The sequence below is a fragment of the Carassius auratus genome, chromosome 9, assembly GCF_003368295.1.
Source record: "Carassius auratus strain Wakin chromosome 9, ASM336829v1, whole genome shotgun sequence".
In the NCBI taxonomy this organism is placed as follows: domain Eukaryota; kingdom Metazoa; phylum Chordata; class Actinopteri; order Cypriniformes; family Cyprinidae; genus Carassius; species Carassius auratus.
In genome coordinates this window covers 2626411-2644208 of record NC_039251.1, presented here as the reverse complement: position 1 = coordinate 2644208, position 17798 = coordinate 2626411, and the positions used below count along the sequence as shown (strand labels likewise).

The following is a 17798-nucleotide window of genomic DNA, read 5'->3' as shown; positions in this document are numbered from 1 at the left end:
CTGTTCTGTAAAAACAGTGGAGTCATTCAGGTTCCTGGACATCACTATCTCTCAGCTCCTGAAGAGAGACACTCACATCGACTCCATCGTGATAAAGACCCAGCAGAGACTGTACTTCCTTCATCAAACACTATCTCCAGATTAAACAACTAACACATCAATCATTACCTGTGTTCTGTAATTCATACTACATCTCTAATCACTGCCTCTTTCTCAAGAACTCGATAGATACATATGCATATCTCTTTATGTATACAACTGTATAAAGAGTAGATAATGCACAAATCTGTACATAAATCATCTGTTCCAGATTCATACACATTATTATTATTATTATTATTTATTGTTAAGTTGTCCTAAATGTTTTCTGCTCTCATCTCATATATGCATGTACCAAGAGCATCTTAAAAACCACAACATATTCCTTGTGTGTCTGCGCACACTTGATAAAACAGATTCTGATTCAGATTTTCTCTTGTGGACTATATGTACATCTTTTATGTGAAATATCTTATTCAGATCAATACTAAATAAAAAATAACATGCATTTTGTATGGTCCCTCTTATTTTAGTAAAATAATTCACATTCAAACTTTTGACCTTAACTGTAACTTTGATAGAAAGGTATGAAATGGATTACAATCAACCAAAAATTCAGACGACTGTTAGTATAACAACCCTGCTGAGAAAAACAACAACAAAAAAATCAATAGAACTATCAGAACAAAATTATAATGGTTTCCATACAAATACCATTACAAACTATCAATTGTTAACCATTAAAATCTGTTTTTTTTTTTATTATTATTATTTTTTTTCTGTAGTGTGCTTTGGGACATGTTCCATTAGGATTTACTGGTTTTAACAAGTCACCAACAGAAGGTGAACAGTTACCAGTAGAGACCAACAGAGTCCATTACAGTTTCCATTAAAACCAATACAATTCCCATTATAACCAGTAAAACCATTACAAATGATGTGATAGTGTCTATAGTTTTTTCAGCAGGGAATATTTACACAACCATCAATATTTTGTTGACCAATTACCAAACAATGCATAACTTTGTTCAGTCTGTGGTGTAAAAAGGTCACATTAGCAATTAAAGAAAAAAACACTTTAAAACATGGTCAGGTCAAAAGTGTCCCAATTTTTGGTCCCAATTTGTTATTAATTTTACTGGTAGTCCACTGTATGAAGAATTTAATGGTAAAATACGTCACAGTTTACTTTATTTTGCTATCATCACTTACACAAATGAAGTATAGTGTTCTGCACCCACTAGCAAAGAAATATTAAAAATTATATCTGGTGTCTTAATAATTTTTGGTTTGATTGTTTGTTAAATATCAGATAAAGGTAGAAAATAAATCTATTAACAATGTACAAGAAGAATTTCTCATATGTTTTAGAAAATATAGACACTGTTTTGATCATATAAGATGGCGTAATATAAAAATATTTATGTAAAACTGTACCTGAGATCAGTCTTTGTATCTCCACTCTTAAACTGTATTGGTTGATCCATAGACCGATCACTCCTCACAGACACACAGCTGGACTCTTCTGATCTCTTCTGATCAACTGAACTATAACAAAACAGATTTAAGATGATGATGATTATGATGATAATCATTTTAAAGGCTAATTTTAACTTTAAAGCCAGACTCAAAAACACCCATCTCTCATGATTGAAGGTGATTTAATACAGTGTTTCTTCAAAGTACCTGCATCCTGGAGAAAACTCTTGATCTGTGGATGTTTGTGTGTCCTCCATGATGAAACAGAATCTGATCTCCAGCACTGACTCTGAATAGAAATGACAAACAAACTCAATAATTCAGCTGAACGGATCCTGAGAGAAACAGATCATGAGATACACATGTTCAGATACACAATGTTAGTCGTGTGTTAACAAATGATCAAATAAACCACACACAACACCGAACACCAATCAAACCACCTTCATCTGCTGGAAAAAGAAAATATTAAACGTAAAAAATAAACATAGAGGATATATAAAATAATCGTCGTTTAAATGAAATCTGAAAGCGGAAGTCACTGTAAAGCACTCAGCACTCACCTTATTTACACAGATTCACACAATCCACCGTCTTTCTATGAAGCAGCTACACGACAATCATACTTTAGTTCCTCTGAAACACTTTGATATTCCGTACAGAATCGATGCTGGTTGTTTAAATGGAAAAACATCAATTCTGAACATTTGCTTTCACTTTTGATTTGTGACGCGAAAAACTGACGTCACTTCCTGAGCGCGATCTCTCATCCTGTTCAAGTTTGATCCAATTTTACAGGCTTTCACGTCTAACATACTAATAGAATACATTATATCAAACTTCAAGTTGTATATATATATACATCGCTTTGCCTGTAGTGTGTAAGCGAGCGTCATTAGTCATCAGTGGGAAAACGTTACATGCCCGTTTTAGCATACAAAATAAAATAAAATAAAATAAAAGCTTTTATACAAAAAGGAGCAGAGTTTATTAAATAATCCTAGTTGCTTGTTTCAGTGCTCAGACTTCATCTGACCAGTGAAAATAAACTGTTCCTTCAATAAAGTCTTCTGAATACAAGGCAGAACACACAGGACAAGATACCTCACAAACAAATGCAGGATTAGATGTCACAATTACGTAATTATGTAAAATAGGCGCAATTATAGTAGTAGTAGTAGTAGTAGTAATAATAATAATAATAATAATAATAATAATAATAATAATATATATATATATATATATATATATATATATATATATATATATATATATATATATATATATATAAAACCAAAGGGGAGGTATATCTTTTTGAGAAGTTAAACTGGGATATGCATGATGAAATTGAACATCCTACGTCTTTCTCTGACCACATGCCTGTACGTTTTACTGTTCCTCTCATTGGACGCACACTTAAAAATCCATCACTGGCACGTTTAAATCGTTGTTTTACCCAACGCTCTAGTGAAGATTTTTCCACAGCCTATCACGATGTACGTAACTGCCTGGAATCTGTCTCTACCCTGCATAACCTGGATGCTGATGCACATCTTAATCTTTTTAATTCCACCTGCGCAGATATCATGAATTCTATTGCACCTTTGAGGTACAAAAATCACAAGCCTGCACCAGTGCCCTGGCACACTGACACTACACGTACCCTTAGACGGGTATGTAGACAGGCGGAGCGCCAATGGAAAAAGGACCGTCTGCAGGTTTCGTATGAAATCATGCAAAATGCCTATAAGGTGTTTCAGAAAGCTGCAAAGTCTGCAAAATGCAAACATTTTTCTCAACTTATTTCTAATAATTGCCATAAACCTCGAGTTCTCTTTGCTACTATTAACTCTGTTTTAAATCCACCTGTGCATCCCACCTTAGAGCCCTCAACTGCTCTCTGTGACAATTTTGCAATGTATTTGAGATAAGATCACAATTTTAAGATCTCAATTGTCTAACTCAGTGTATACACATGATGTTCCATTATGTTCCTCCATCTGGTCTGAGTGTGAGTCGATTGATCTGGACACATGTAATGAAATTGTTGGTCATTTAAAACCCACTATCTGTCCACAGGATGTTATTCCACCTTCTTTCCTTAGGCAAATTATGGACACAGTTGGACCGGGCCTGTTACTTTTAATTAACAAATGCCTGTCAACTGGTTCCTTCCCTAACAGTCTGAAAGTTGCTGTGGTGACGCCATATCTTAAAAAAACTTATCTCGATCCTTCCACTCTTTCTAACTATCGTCCTATTTCTAATCTACCTTTTATTTCGAAGATCCTTGAGAGAGTTGTACTGGTTCAACTACAATCATACTTATCCCCAAATTCTCTCCATGAAACATTTCAATCTGGTTTTAAAGCTCTACACAGTACTGAATCTGCTCTTTTAAGAGTGTCAAGTGATATTTTCACTGAAACTGACTCTGGGAAATCAATGGCCTTAGTCTTATTAGATTTGAGTTCTGCATTTGACTTAGTTGACCATGAGGTCCTGTTGCGACATCTGGAGACATCCGTGGGTTTTCGAGGCGTTGTCTTGCAGTGGTTCCGCTCTTATCTGAACAATAGATGTTTTAGTGTCCATATTGGTCATCAATCCTCCACTAGTGTACCTCTGAACTGCGGAGTCCCACAGGGATCAATCCTCAGCCCCATATTGTTTATTCTGTATCTGTTACCTCTGGCTTCCAGAAGCAGCTGGGCAGGATTTGTTGTGAAAACCTGGCAACCCTGATCTGAATGCACGTGCAAAAATATATACTTCTAATTACAGGATTGTCTTTACTGATGAGATGTGCATGAAAATGGCTTTCGATTTTTTGCACAGCCCTACTTTAAACCTCCTAGACCAAAGAAGGGGAACATAACAACTGTCTCACCACTAACTGATCTGCTAAGCACTACAAAGAGGTTTATCTGGACACCCAGATGTGAGTATGCTTTTAATGCAGCAAAAGACTTACTCTGTAGAGCTCTGATACTCAAAGCCCCTAAATGTGATGCCCCGTTTTCATTAGAAGTTGATGCCTCAACTACAGGAGCGGGTGCAAGAGAATTTCAGCATAGAGCATCCGGTTCCATTCTTTTCTAAAAAGTTCTCAAGGTGTCAGCAGAACTATAGTGTTATTGAGAAACTAAATGATGTATTGGTTTCATTTTCAGTAGTATGTGTTCTATTACAGTTCTGTGGCTAAAACCACCTTCAAAATGTTCTTCCAGGAACCAGTAACAAGACGTTGTTTCTTTGAAGTCGAGATGGAATACTGTACGTTTTAAAAATGAGTGTGTTAACAGACCAAATTTAATTCAATAATATGCATCCTGATTTACATATGATAGTAAAAGATGGCTGTAAATATTGTTCTTTGAACAAGTAACAAGACAAACTGTATGCATTCTAAATTAATTAATTTAAACTTCTGAATGTCAAACTTGGTCAGGACAAGTGTAATATGTTCCTCTAGAAAGCGGTAAACTGCACAATCTTTGTATTGCTTTGCAAGCTTTTTCTCAGTCGGTATATTTTCAACAACTTTTGTTTTATGTTTAAACAATATATACCAATTATTACAAATTATATATTTATTTGAAGAGAAATAATGCTTATATATAAGCATCCATGAGAGTAGCACCTGCTTGTGAAAATGACTAACTGGAACTTTACTTAATTCAAAGTTGCATTGCAACAAGAAAGCAACACCACCCATCTTTTCAAAGATTAGATTAAGAATTAAATACCACATTTTATTTTTGTATTGAAAAGTCATACAACATTTTTCATGCTAGTAAACATATTTGTGAATCTTTGGGGGTCTGAAATAGATGTTGCTCAATCATATTAAAAATATACACATAATTTCTTCAGAGAAATAACTGATGACATACAGTACGGACTTGAAGCTTTCTTTCAAGATGTTAAGTTTTTCATTTCAGTACAGAGCAATATATAGTAACAGAGGCTATTGAGTTATTCTTTGTATATTGAAATCAATTTCAGATACTGATTGGTTCATGTTTAATAATTCCTGAATAATGATGTTCATAAAGAAAAAGATTATATTTTGTGTTTGATCAGTCATCTGTGTCAGCGGTGTGCAGCAGACACACAAACACCTAAACGGTTTAAATATATCTCTTATCCTGCTCAAAAAGACCAAAAACATTCCAGATAACATGAAGTAAAAATTAATTTCACATTATTTTCGGGTCGAAGCATGATTTAAACAGTTACAGCACATTCACACGCAATCGCTTTCGCAATAATGCATTCAAACAAATGTAATCTTACAGTGTTACTTCATCTGTATCTGATTTTGAATGAGCAGAAATCTGTAAGAAATGCATTGATCTGTAGATAAAATAAAAATGTACTGTTATTTTCATCACAAACAAAATTTGCACAGCAGAATACAGTAATTATATTAATGCTGACATCCATGTTATTAGCTTGGCATGTGGTAGTAAAAAAAAGTTTTCACACAATAGCCTAAGCCACTTTGAAACTTATTAAATTTTTTATTTTAATATAGGCTACGTTATGAACATAACATTTCAAACATACTGAAATACTTTAGCCACAGAGCGTAGGTGGAGCAGTGTTTCTGGTATCACTGAGCGCGGAGTGGAGTGGGAGCGGGAAATTGTTTACCCGGAGCGGAGCTGGAGCGGAGTGATAATTAAATGCTCTGAGCGCGGAGGGGAAATTGTTGCCACTCCACTCCGCTCCCATACTCTGGTCCCAATAAGGCTGTTGACTCTTGCAGCTCCAGGTGTTTGAACTTTGGTTCGAGGGGTTCTCTGTGTTCTCCTTTTCCTTGTTGAGGTAAGCAAGGCTAGCCTCCTTGTGCGCGCTTCTCAAATGGACTTTCAAATTCATAGGATTTTTCTCTTTCATAAATTGTCCTCATATTTTACCACCTTCCACTGCAAGACACTAGCTCTTATCTGACACACATCATATTCAGAGTAATCCCAAATAGGACTCTGCCACTTTCTTCCAACTTTCGGTAACACCATGATGCATGATATTAAATATGATTCACACCTTAACAAAATATACACATTTAACACCCTATAAAAAATTCACACCCCATTGAAATTCCTTTATCTCTTACAAAACCCACACGCCGAACCAAAACTCTACACATCTTCTATACAGAATTCACACTCTATACAGACACCACAGCTGTAAGTTAGGTCTACAACTTTCACACCCTATAAAGTTACTAAATTTACCTGTACAATAACCTCCTCATCTGGACTGAAGCAGCACACATTCAGTGTAAGAGTAAACACATGACATAACATTATTTCATATTTGAATCACAGCTTAAATAGTGTTTTGACATCGACAACCCAAGTGTATTTTACATGGAAGTAAATTAATGCCAAATGTATTTGAATTAAAAAAGCTTATTGAATTACAAGAATTGAAACAATATGCATTGCAATAGCCGTACCTGCATTTAAATGCTTTGAATTTTTAAGTCTTGCATAATTATGGGCTGAAATTCAACATGGTTGTATATTTAAGACATGAATATTTCAATTAAAAACATTTCAAACTGATTTTCATAATCAAAAATTCAAGAATTCATATTCACCTTTCAGATTTCACTTCCAAAATATTCGATCTGTTTAAAAATACAACCTATAATATTCAACAGGCAAGTTTCAGTCCATTTTATTTCGCTTTACAAATTCGCTTCCACAAATTCAGTGGTTCAAATTCGACAGTAAATTCACCGTTTCACATCCGGGAACAACAGGAAAATCAGTAGATTACCGATCACAATCTCATCTGCTGTAAATCGTCTTCACCGGCAGGGGGTGCAAGCGCTACTTTGTCTTAACAAGCATCAACGAAACCGTCACGAGGGGCCTTCATAAAACATCATTTGACGAAATGGACCGAGCGGTGAGGACAAGTTATGATTTTATAGGTCAGTATGCTGTATTTATATGCGGAAAATTAAGATTAAGACCCAATTCATTGTTTACTCAAGAGTCTAAGTGATTCCTCTTGTTACCCCGAGTACGCAAGCTGTGTTTTTTTTTTTTTACTACAAAGGTGACATATTGTGATCAATATAAATCCATAATTCTCTTGCCTGTGGTGTTTATATATTTTTTTCAAGTAAAACCACTATAATACGCTGAAATTGAGTGTATTGTTTGGTTATGCTATGTTTGGTTAATGACAATATACTAAATAGCACCATTTTTATATATTATATATGACCATTAAATACAACCCAACCGCAATTATAAAATATATCTGCCACTTTTAAATTAAGTTACATTTCTACATTAGTTAATCTCCGTCTTTTAATTAAATAGGACTTGTCACTGCTATGTCCAGGTAAGGGCTTAATTTCTCAAAAGCATCGTAGTCATAAGCAGATGATAGAACTAATGTCACAGTGTTTCCAGCAGCCTTACACTCTATTCATATTCTGCCTGCAGGCCCCGCTTTAATCGCGGGAGAGAGAGAGCTCCGGTAACGGCTGCTCTGAGCTCACAAACACTGCCGTATCGAGCATTACATGCTAAATGAAATAAAAATGAAATCGAACATTTTCTAAACGCAGTCATTTTCCTTCTGAAATACAGTGATGAAAAACACCCACTCTGGTATTTGATTTTGAAACTTGCAGTGGTCATGTTTATTTAATGAGCAAAGCCTTTTTGAAAATCAATTTTTGGCGGTCAGTTTTCGATGGTTTTCAGAAAGACAGTTCTGTATCTACATTCATAATTTTATATCTATGTTGACGTAATATTTTTTAAGATACTTTCCATCTTCCATCCATGCCGTGTTTGTTTTTCACAAGGGAGACAATGAAGTGCTGAGATCAGCAAGGCACCTTTTGGCACTTTTGACACAAGAGAGAGCTGATGGGTCTTCTACTAGTCAGGGTATAAACAGGTATTGCTTTTTTTATTATTAAATGGCAACACATACATTGTGGTCAAAATGTAGATTTTTGTTGTTGTTTGGTCTGTCAGATCATCTCATGTTAGAGGCCAAACTCCGGGGCCATCTTCTGTCCAAACAGAAATGACCAGGGAAGTAGAAACTGTATATAACAATCCTCGCCTATTATAAATCGTAGGTCTGTTCTGACTTCCATGTTACAGTTTTTAAAACCGGTCCTTTCCTGGATTGTTCTCAAATCGTAGAGGAAAAAGACGTTTCACTGGACCATGTCCTGTGCCCATAAAACCCAAACCATTTCAGGTCATGTTCCATCTGCTGCCAGCCCAATGTGAGCGGTCCCCTAGTGCAGTGCTTCTCAAACTGGGGGTCGCGACCCCCAGAATGATTTCAAGGGGTCGCGAGTTGGTTTGAAAAAATTCAGTATTTTCTGACTACAAAAAATATTTTTCAATACTAAAAAATTAAGATTACAAATAAATATTTTTTTTGATTTCTAAAGACAGAACTGATTAGAGATTTAAAAAATATATATATATATATAATTTCGTGACTCTAAGATAACGTCACCCTGCACCGACTGATCGCTAGTTATCAATACTGCACGCAACTGCACGTGGAAAACTGCAACGGCAAGAATGGATACATTTGTAATTTGCAAGGTTAGAAATGTTGAGAAAATTGTGGACAGCCTGAATCATCTGAACCGTGTACCTCTACAAAACACAAGAGCTAGACCCGTTCTGACCAATGTAGGAAACGTCGGAAATATCAAGAGGAATTCATAAAGTATGGATTCACTTGCTCTTCTGTCAACGATTTGGACCATTCTCAGTGTGTAATCTGTTCAGAAGTGCTTGCCCATGAAAGTATGAAGCCTGGAAAAACGCAGAGACATTTGGAGACAAGAAACCCTGCTTGTGTTGAAAAACCTATAGACGTTTTTCGCAGAAAAGAGAAGGAATTATACAGATTCATATTTGTGTGAGCATACTTTTTCAGCTGTTACGTACATGAAAAAAAAATACAGATCACGTCTTGATGTTGAGGATGATCTGCGAGTAGCCGTATCCAACATCAGGCCACAGATTACACTTTTGTGCACCGAAAAACAAGTGCACCCATCCCACTGTAAGGTAATAATAATAATAATAATACATCAAACTTGTATAGCGCTTTTTTGGACACTCAAAGACGCTTCACATGGGGAAACAAACAAAACAAAACAAAACAAAACAACAAGGGTTTAGGGAAAAGCTAGTTTGAACAGGTGGGTTTTGAGTACTGATTTGAAGTTTGGCAGTGAGTCCGAGTTTCTGATGGATGTAGGGAGTGAGTTCCAGAGGGTGGGGGCAGTGATAGCGAAGGCTCGATCCCCCAAAGTCCGTCGGTTAGTGCGGACGATCGGAGCAAGGCGGTTTGTGCCAGCTGAACGGAGGTGGCGGGTGGGTTGGTGCTGTTCCAGGAGCTCAGTGAGGTAGAGTGGGGCCAGGTTATGGAGGGACTTATAGGTGAGGAGAAGGAGCTTATATTGAATGCGATAGTGAACAGGTAGCCAATGGAGCTGACGGAGAACGGGGGTGATGTGTTCTCTTGACCGGGTGTGGGTTAGGAGGCGGGCAGCTGAGTTTTGGATGTATTGCAGTTTTTGTAGTTGATTGGTAGGAAGTCCGTATAGAAGGCTATTGCAATAGTCAAGTCTTGAAGTTATGAATGCATGAATGAGAATTTCAGCTGTTGCCAAGGTAAGGGAGGGGCGAAAGCGGGCAATATTGCGGAGGTGGAAAAAGGATAGTTTAGTGATATGGTTGATGTGTGTTCGGTATGAGAGGGTGGGGTCCATTATGATGCCAAGGTTTCGGACAGAGAGGGAGGGGGTGACAATATGTCCGTCGATAAGGAGAGTAAAGTTCTGAATAGAGGAGAGGAGAGATTTTGGGCCCGTGATAAGGAGTTCTGTTTTACTGCTGTTGAGTTTAAGAAAATTATTGTCCATCCAGGCTTTAATGTCAGAAATGCAATCGGTGATGGTGGAGAGAATAGCCGGGGAGATGGATTTGGTGGAAAAGTAGATTTGGGTATCATCTGCGTAGCAGTGAAAATGGAGTCCATGGTTGCGGATGATCTGACCGAGGGGAAGCATGTAGATGGTGAAGAGGAGGGGGCCGAGAACGGAACCTTGGGGGACGCCATGGGTGACAGGGGAGGTGTGGGAGTTGCAGTTATTAACAGAGACAAAATGGTGACGATCAGAGAGGTAAGATGTGAGCCAGCGAAGTGCTGTACCAGAGATGCCAATAGATTGAAGACGATGGAGAAGGACAGTATGGTCAATAGTGTCAAATGCAGCGGAGAGGTCGAGGAGAAGGAGGATGGATATGAAACCAAAGTCGGCAGCAATGAGGAGATCATTTGTGACTTTATGAAGGGCTGTTTCTGTGCTGTGGTGTGGACGGAATCCGGATTGAAATGTTTCGAAGAGTTGAGAGGAGTGGAGATATTGATGGAGTTGTGTGTTTACGGCGCGTTCCAGGATTTTTGAAAGTAACGGAATATTGGAGATGGGTCTGAAGTTATCCAGATTGTCAGGGTTGAGGCCAGGTTTTTTCAGGAGGGGTGTGATGGATGCAAGTTTTAGCGGGGATGGAACAGATCCAGACGTAAGGGAAGTGTTGATGATGATGGTGATGAGAGGAATAAGGGTTTCTTGACAGCTTTTGAAGAGAGGAGAAGGGATCGGGTCAAGCTGGCAGTTTGAGAATTTCATGGTCGAAAGGAGTTTGGAGGTGTCAGAGGGAGACAGTGGAGAGAAGGAGGAAAAGCTGTGGTGTGTGAGCGGAGGGAGTTGATATTCAGAAGGAGGAGAAGCGGAGGAAGTGGATGCTAGTGAACAGTGTATTGTATGGATTTTGGTATGGTAGGATGACAGAAAGTTATTGCATTTGTCTATAGTGAATGTGGAGGTTATATTGTCCTTGGGTTTGGTCAGTTTTGCAAATGTGGAGAATAATGTGCGGGGGTTAGAAGAATTTGAGTGGATGAGTTGTGAGTAGAAATTGGACCGGGCAGTTTTGAGAGCAGAATTGTATGTGGTTATGGCGTGTTTGTAGGCTTGTGCATGGACAGTGAGACCGGATTTTTTATGGATCCTTTCAAGTTGTCTTTTTTGTCTTTTGAGAATGTGAAGATCTGGGGTGTACCAAGGAGCAGAGGTGGAGAAGGAGACTGAGGCAGTTTTAAGAGGGGCTATTTGGTTGAGGCAGGTGGAGAGTGTGTGGTTGTAGAAATTGACTAGATCAGAGGCAATCGGATCGGAGGGAAGTGAAGAAGTAGAGATGGCATGGGATATGGATGAGTTGAGAGAGATGGGACTAATAGATTTCAGGTTTCGAAATGTAATTGTTCTTGTGTGTTTGATGGTAGGAGAGGGGGTAATGACATCCAAGGTGATGGCCAGATGATCAGAAATTGTGAGGTCAGTCAATGAAAGGTTATGTATGGTGAGGGAGGGTGTGGAACAGACCAGGTCCAAGATATGTCCATGATTATGTGTGGGTGAGGTGACATGCTGGGTAAGGTTGAGGCAGTTTAAAATGTCCAAAAAGTCAGATGTGAATTTTGCTGTCGGAGAGTCGATATGAATGTTGAAGTCACCAATGAGGAGAACGGACGGAGAAATGGAAGACAGCTGAGTTACGAAGTCTGTGAAATCAGAAAGAAATGATGGTAAGGTAAACCTAAATACAGTAAATATTATGAAAGTTTGTTTCCGCCACGTCAGAAAATATTTGAAAAGATAATTTTTTTAAACCTAAAAATTGCGAGTTTAAATCTTGCTATTCTGACTTGGTTTTTCATAATTGTGAAATACAAACTTGCAGTGTGAGTTATTAAGTTATAAATGGTATAAAATCGCAATTACCTTTTTTATTTTGTTATTCTGCAAACAAGCTTCCATAGGACGTGGATGTGGATTTAAAACAACTTTTTTTTCTGTTTATTGTTTGTGTATTCTGTGGTATTGGGTCGCAAGTTCTCGTCGATGTTTGTTTAGGGGTCGTTGGCTAAAAAGTTTGAGAACCACTGCCCTAGTGGTCCAGATCAACTGCTCCATACACAGGCAGGACTGGGACCAGAACTGCACTCTAGATGAGAGTATGACTCATCAGGAGGTAATGTGCCATTACACTTCCCCTCAAAAAGAACCTGTTCACTTATTTATTTTTGTGAATTGTCATATAGATTAGCGATAGAATCGAGATTAATTAATCCTGTTATCTTTAATAGTTATGTTTCTTTTCTGTTTCAAAACTTGGTGAGGTAACTGGTGGTTGGCTTCTTTATAAGGCAGCAGGTAATATTTACTGCCTTCAGTAATTGGTTGGCCTAGCTGTCTAAATAATTAGTTATTAATTACGCACACATACATACATGCATACACACAAAGAGAACAGTACTGTGCTGAAGCGTTATGCACATTTGATGTTTTATAAGAGAAGTCTGCTTTAGTGTGTTAATAGGAAATGTAAGATCTATCTATTTATCCATATATATATATAAGGGGTGTAATGGTACACTAACATGACTGTTCAGTATTAACCTCGTTATCGAAGTCATGAAGTTACAGTCAGCTGTGCAGTAAAGTATACAAAGAGAGCACTCTCCTGCACATTACTATAATATTAAAGGGATCGTTCACCCAAAAATGAAAATTCCTTCTTCATTTACTCGCCCTCAAGTTGTTCCAAACCTGTATGAACTTTCATTTTTGGGTGAACTATCCCTTTAACAGAACCCAGACTATTAAACTCAGTTGCCTTTTTTATTTTTAGATTTAATAATCAACACTCAAATAAATACTATAAAGAGAAACATGTAAATTGCACTTAAGGCAGGTTTTGATACATTTATAGTCAGAATACTAATCATTGTTATATAGCTCAACACGTTTAGTCCTTTTGTTTTAATTCAAATTTTCTTAAAGTTTTTGCAAGTATCATGCCTTTATTGATATTTTTCCATTGTTGAAGCACTGGCTGCAAGATTACATGTAAACAAAGATTGTCTGTTATTTTTCTTCTGCTATTTGTTCTGTTGTAAACAGCGTTGCATTATCATGTGCTGTGGCTTCTGAATTAGAGTGTGGATCGCCTATGACAGACTTTATTCATTATCTGACTATGCACTGAACCGTGTCGTCCATACCGTGATGGTTCAGGCCAATTAAATGTACCGTTACACCCCTACATAGTGCTTAACACATTTATTAGACCACCTGCCACAGAGAAAACAGATATTTTAGAATCTGTCAAAACTTGTTTAAAACTATTTTGACAATAATACTGTCATTTATTAGGCAAATAACAAACTGAAAATGTAATATTTGGTATGCAGTCCAAATGCCAAGCTGGCTTTCATTGTTTTATGTACAGTACTTTTCCACAGTCTCTGATGACTTCCAAATGATTTCTAGTTGTTCCTAAAGACTTGCTTTTGATTAAACTTTTGTCCAATCTACTGTATCTTTATGAAATAATATGAAATCCCCATATTCATCGGGAAGAAGGAGGCGGGAACCGGCGCACAATCAAATTACATTTTAATAATACCAAAACAAACAAAACAGCGCACCAGCCCCTCACGGACGACTGATGCGCACAAATAAAAAGCAAAACATAAAATAATGTCCCAGGCCTGGTCCTCTCTCGTCCTTCACGGTCGTCGCTCCAGTTTTATATCCTTCCATCTCCTGTGTGGGACTCGAGACCGGTGGTGGAGCACAGGTGCAGCTCATCTCCAATCACTACACCTGGCCTCACTCCTCGTTCCCACGCCTCTCGGCCCCGCCACACTCGCCACACTTTCAATCCATTAAATCCCTAATTTGTTCAATAGAATGCAGTCTATACTTTGACTTGGCCAACTGTGACTAAATAGCTCAGTTTACACAAGCTGATGTATTAACATTACAAAAACATGAATTATTTTTAGTTAGTTTTGGGCAGCTGTGGCACTAACCTTACATTGTGTGGTGGTCTAGTAAGCGTTGTCGTAGGCTATATATATCCTTATATTATTATTATATAGAACATTTGTATTAAACATGTTGTATTAAAGGCGATAAGTGATTGATTATTTCCCTCAGCAGAGACACTTCAGATGTGCACTGTTCACAATGATGGTTTTGAATGTCTTGATCTATTGTTTGAAATCACTTCAAAAAAGTAAAATACCATTAATGCAACATGTGCAGCGCAAGTCTGGCAAATAGGCTACATTTAATTAATGGTGAGACATTTGTTTGGCTCTCAAAAATTATATAAAGATTTAGATTTTATGGCCAATGCATTGGTTGTTGGCTTTCAGATACAAAGAATTATCGGTATCGACCAGAATTTTCATATTGGTGCATGCCATATATATATATATATATATACATAACTGTTGTTGGTGTTTATACTTTTAGGGGGTTGGGGAAGCCGGAAGCTTTCACTTGTGGCACCTGCAGACTGTGGGTACACAGGCAGGCTTATCAAAACCTCCAAAATAGGGGAGAATTCTGTCCTCTATATAGCTCCAGTACAAGATGAGCTCGATGTCACTCCCTTGCCACCATCATCAGAAGCAGTCCGAGATATGCCTAAAGCAATGTGCAAAAAATACTGCACCCACTTCAGATCCTCACAAATCACATTAAGACTTGTTCTGATGTTGTTGTGGTCGAAGATGGAGATGAAAGTCAGGATGAAACTCTGCATGATCCACAAGATGTGGAAAGTGGAAAAAAGAGCAATGAACAGGTAAACTCTCTCGGTATTCTTGCATTTCTTGCTAAATGTAGTTGGTCAAATCCTGTAGTTGAGGCAAAAAAGTTTTTAAGGAATGGTTGGTTATTCTATATTATAGGCTTGCTGTCCTATTTGTCTTGAAGAAATGCCCCTTGACATCTTGGAAGTTCATGCCAGTGAATGTGGGGAAAGGTGTGCATGCCAAAGAGTATTACTTTTGGCATAAATAGAAAAATATTTATAAAAGTACAGTACTCTTTACCTCATATTAGAAGCAGAATTTTAATTGTTGTTTTTTCCCCACTTTCCTAAATTTTAGATCTATGGATGATATAAAATAACAACACAACTGAGTTGTCATGTATGGATAATGAAGTGAACGACACTGCTGAGTTTTTATACGTGGATAATGGTACCGGTAATTGATTTTTTTTTTTTTTGTACAGTGCAAAAGAGGATGATGTGACTGTTTTTGACATTGTTCTATTGCTGACATTATAAATAAGTCTTTATTTTTATAGTCTATCTTGAATTTATGGTAAACAAGTAGAGATGGAAAAAATATATACACTTCTATTGATGTGCAACAAAGCTCTTTTGATTTTGCATGATTGTTTATTTTTTTACCAGATTGGAAAACCCATCCGGATCCAAAAGTAGCTATGGCTTTGTACAGAAGGGAAATTCTCAGACTGCATGAGACAGAGAAACCTCTTTAAATGTGTATGGACTTGAGAACGTGTGCTGAAGAACAGGAAAGGCAACTGATCAACTTCTACAAGCAAAGAAATGTAGAGAGGGCCTGTCCTGTCAAATGTCAACTTGAAGGTACAGCCTAGAGAAAATGAAATGTGTATGCTATAAAATGTGCAGCTTATAGTGTATCCATGATGTCAGCTTTAATAACTGTATTTTCATTGATTTTAGGGGATGCTGCAGTTGGTGATGGAGTCACCAGACACTTTTTTTCCACAATTCTTGAAAAACTGAAGTATGGTTTCAGTTTGAACTTGGGTATGCAGTTAATTAGTTGCACTGAAAAATGTACATTTTTTGAATTAATTATTTTGATGGGATTTACTAAAGCTGATTTGCAGTTGAATGAACAGGAAACACAGGAGTTCCTTGCCTCTTTGAGGGACAGCCAGACCACTTGGTGCCCTCATCCTCACAATTCCTCATTGAAAGTGACCTCTTCCTAGTAGCGGGGAGAATGCTAGGTCATTCTTTTCTGCACGGCGGCCCATGTCTCGCAGGGCTCAGCAGAGCTTTTGTTCATGTTCTACTTCAAGGTTCTCAAGATACTGCCACTTTGCAATTGGAGGACTGCCCAGATGTTGACATACGGGAGACCATCAACTTGGTGTGTGTGTGTGTTTATTTATTTGAAAATGGTTGGACCTATTTGGAATGTAATGTTGTTGCTGGTATGTATGTGTGTTACAAATATTTGTATTTTTAGCTCAGTGGACAGTCTCCATTGAATGAGGACCAGTCTAGTAAAGTCCTGGATCTTTGTTTGTCTTGGGATCTTCCTGGTCCAACAGAAGAAAACAGAATGTGGCTTTACGAACGTCTGCTGTCACATGCGGTAACTAACATTTGTGGATCGTATCCACTACCCTCATTTCTATACATTTCAATCATATTTTGCAACTAATTTTAATTGAATACATGGTAATGCATTTTGTATTATGCTTCTAATGGCACTGTTACACAGGTGTAATAATAGTTTTTTTGCTAATTTACTGTTTAGATTGTGTGTGTTTGTGTGTGTATATATATATATGATCTTTTAATTTTTATCAAAAACCTTGTTAGTATGTTCTGTCTGTGTTGAAATTTTAATCATCTAATACATTTGTTACCATTTCTTTGTATTTTGTAGGTTCTCGAGAGAAGAGTACGCCAAATCAAGCAACTGAAACGAGGACTGAAAGACACTTGTGTTTGGCCTCTTCTAACTGAGAGGAAGGATGTGGTATTCTTTCCCAAGGAATCGGAGGACTCATGCACTCCTGAGGTAAGGCTTTCTTCTCCAGAAGAGGACTACAAATAGTTTTTCCCTTAAACATGATATCAATAGCCATTTTTTGGCAAACATGAATACATGACTGATTATAGACTCTCGTTCTGTTTCTTGTTTAGATGCTGCTTTCACACATCTCCTGTCCTAGAGAGAGTGATGACGAAGATGATGAAGAATACTCAGCTGATATAAAGGAACGGATCACAGGGTATTTAAAGCAGTTCATTGAGACAGGTATGTACATTGTCAACATTCTTACACAGTTTTTTGTTTTAAACAGCAGTTGAAGTACAAGTGTAAAAAGCCTAAAGTAAGAAGCTAGTCTTCCATGTCTCATTTTTTCTCAATGCTAATAATGGCTAGCAGGTGAGCGGAGGCAAGGCTTTTTTTTATCCTCAAACAGCAACATTACACACTAACTAAAGTTGAAAAAGTGGAAAAGCATAATAGGACCCCTTTAATATACTGTACAGTATATCCACATAGCTATGTGAGATAATGTGCTTGTTAATGAT

At 37.4% G+C, this 17798-nt stretch overlaps 1 protein-coding gene and 1 long non-coding RNA gene across 3 annotated transcripts in view; one reads left to right on the top strand and one right to left on the bottom strand.

Annotated features, from left to right (window-relative positions):
- The window catches only part of LOC113109173 (NACHT, LRR and PYD domains-containing protein 12-like), a 1059377-nt gene that overhangs the window by 815057 nt on the left and 226522 nt on the right, over positions 1–17798 (bottom strand). The window lies entirely within an intron of this gene.
- On the top strand, positions 12773–15548 carry LOC113109263 (uncharacterized). Its single transcript, XR_003292918.1, has 3 exons — positions 12773–12820; positions 14933–15266; positions 15373–15548. It is a non-coding gene; the product is annotated as an uncharacterized LOC113109263 (long non-coding RNA).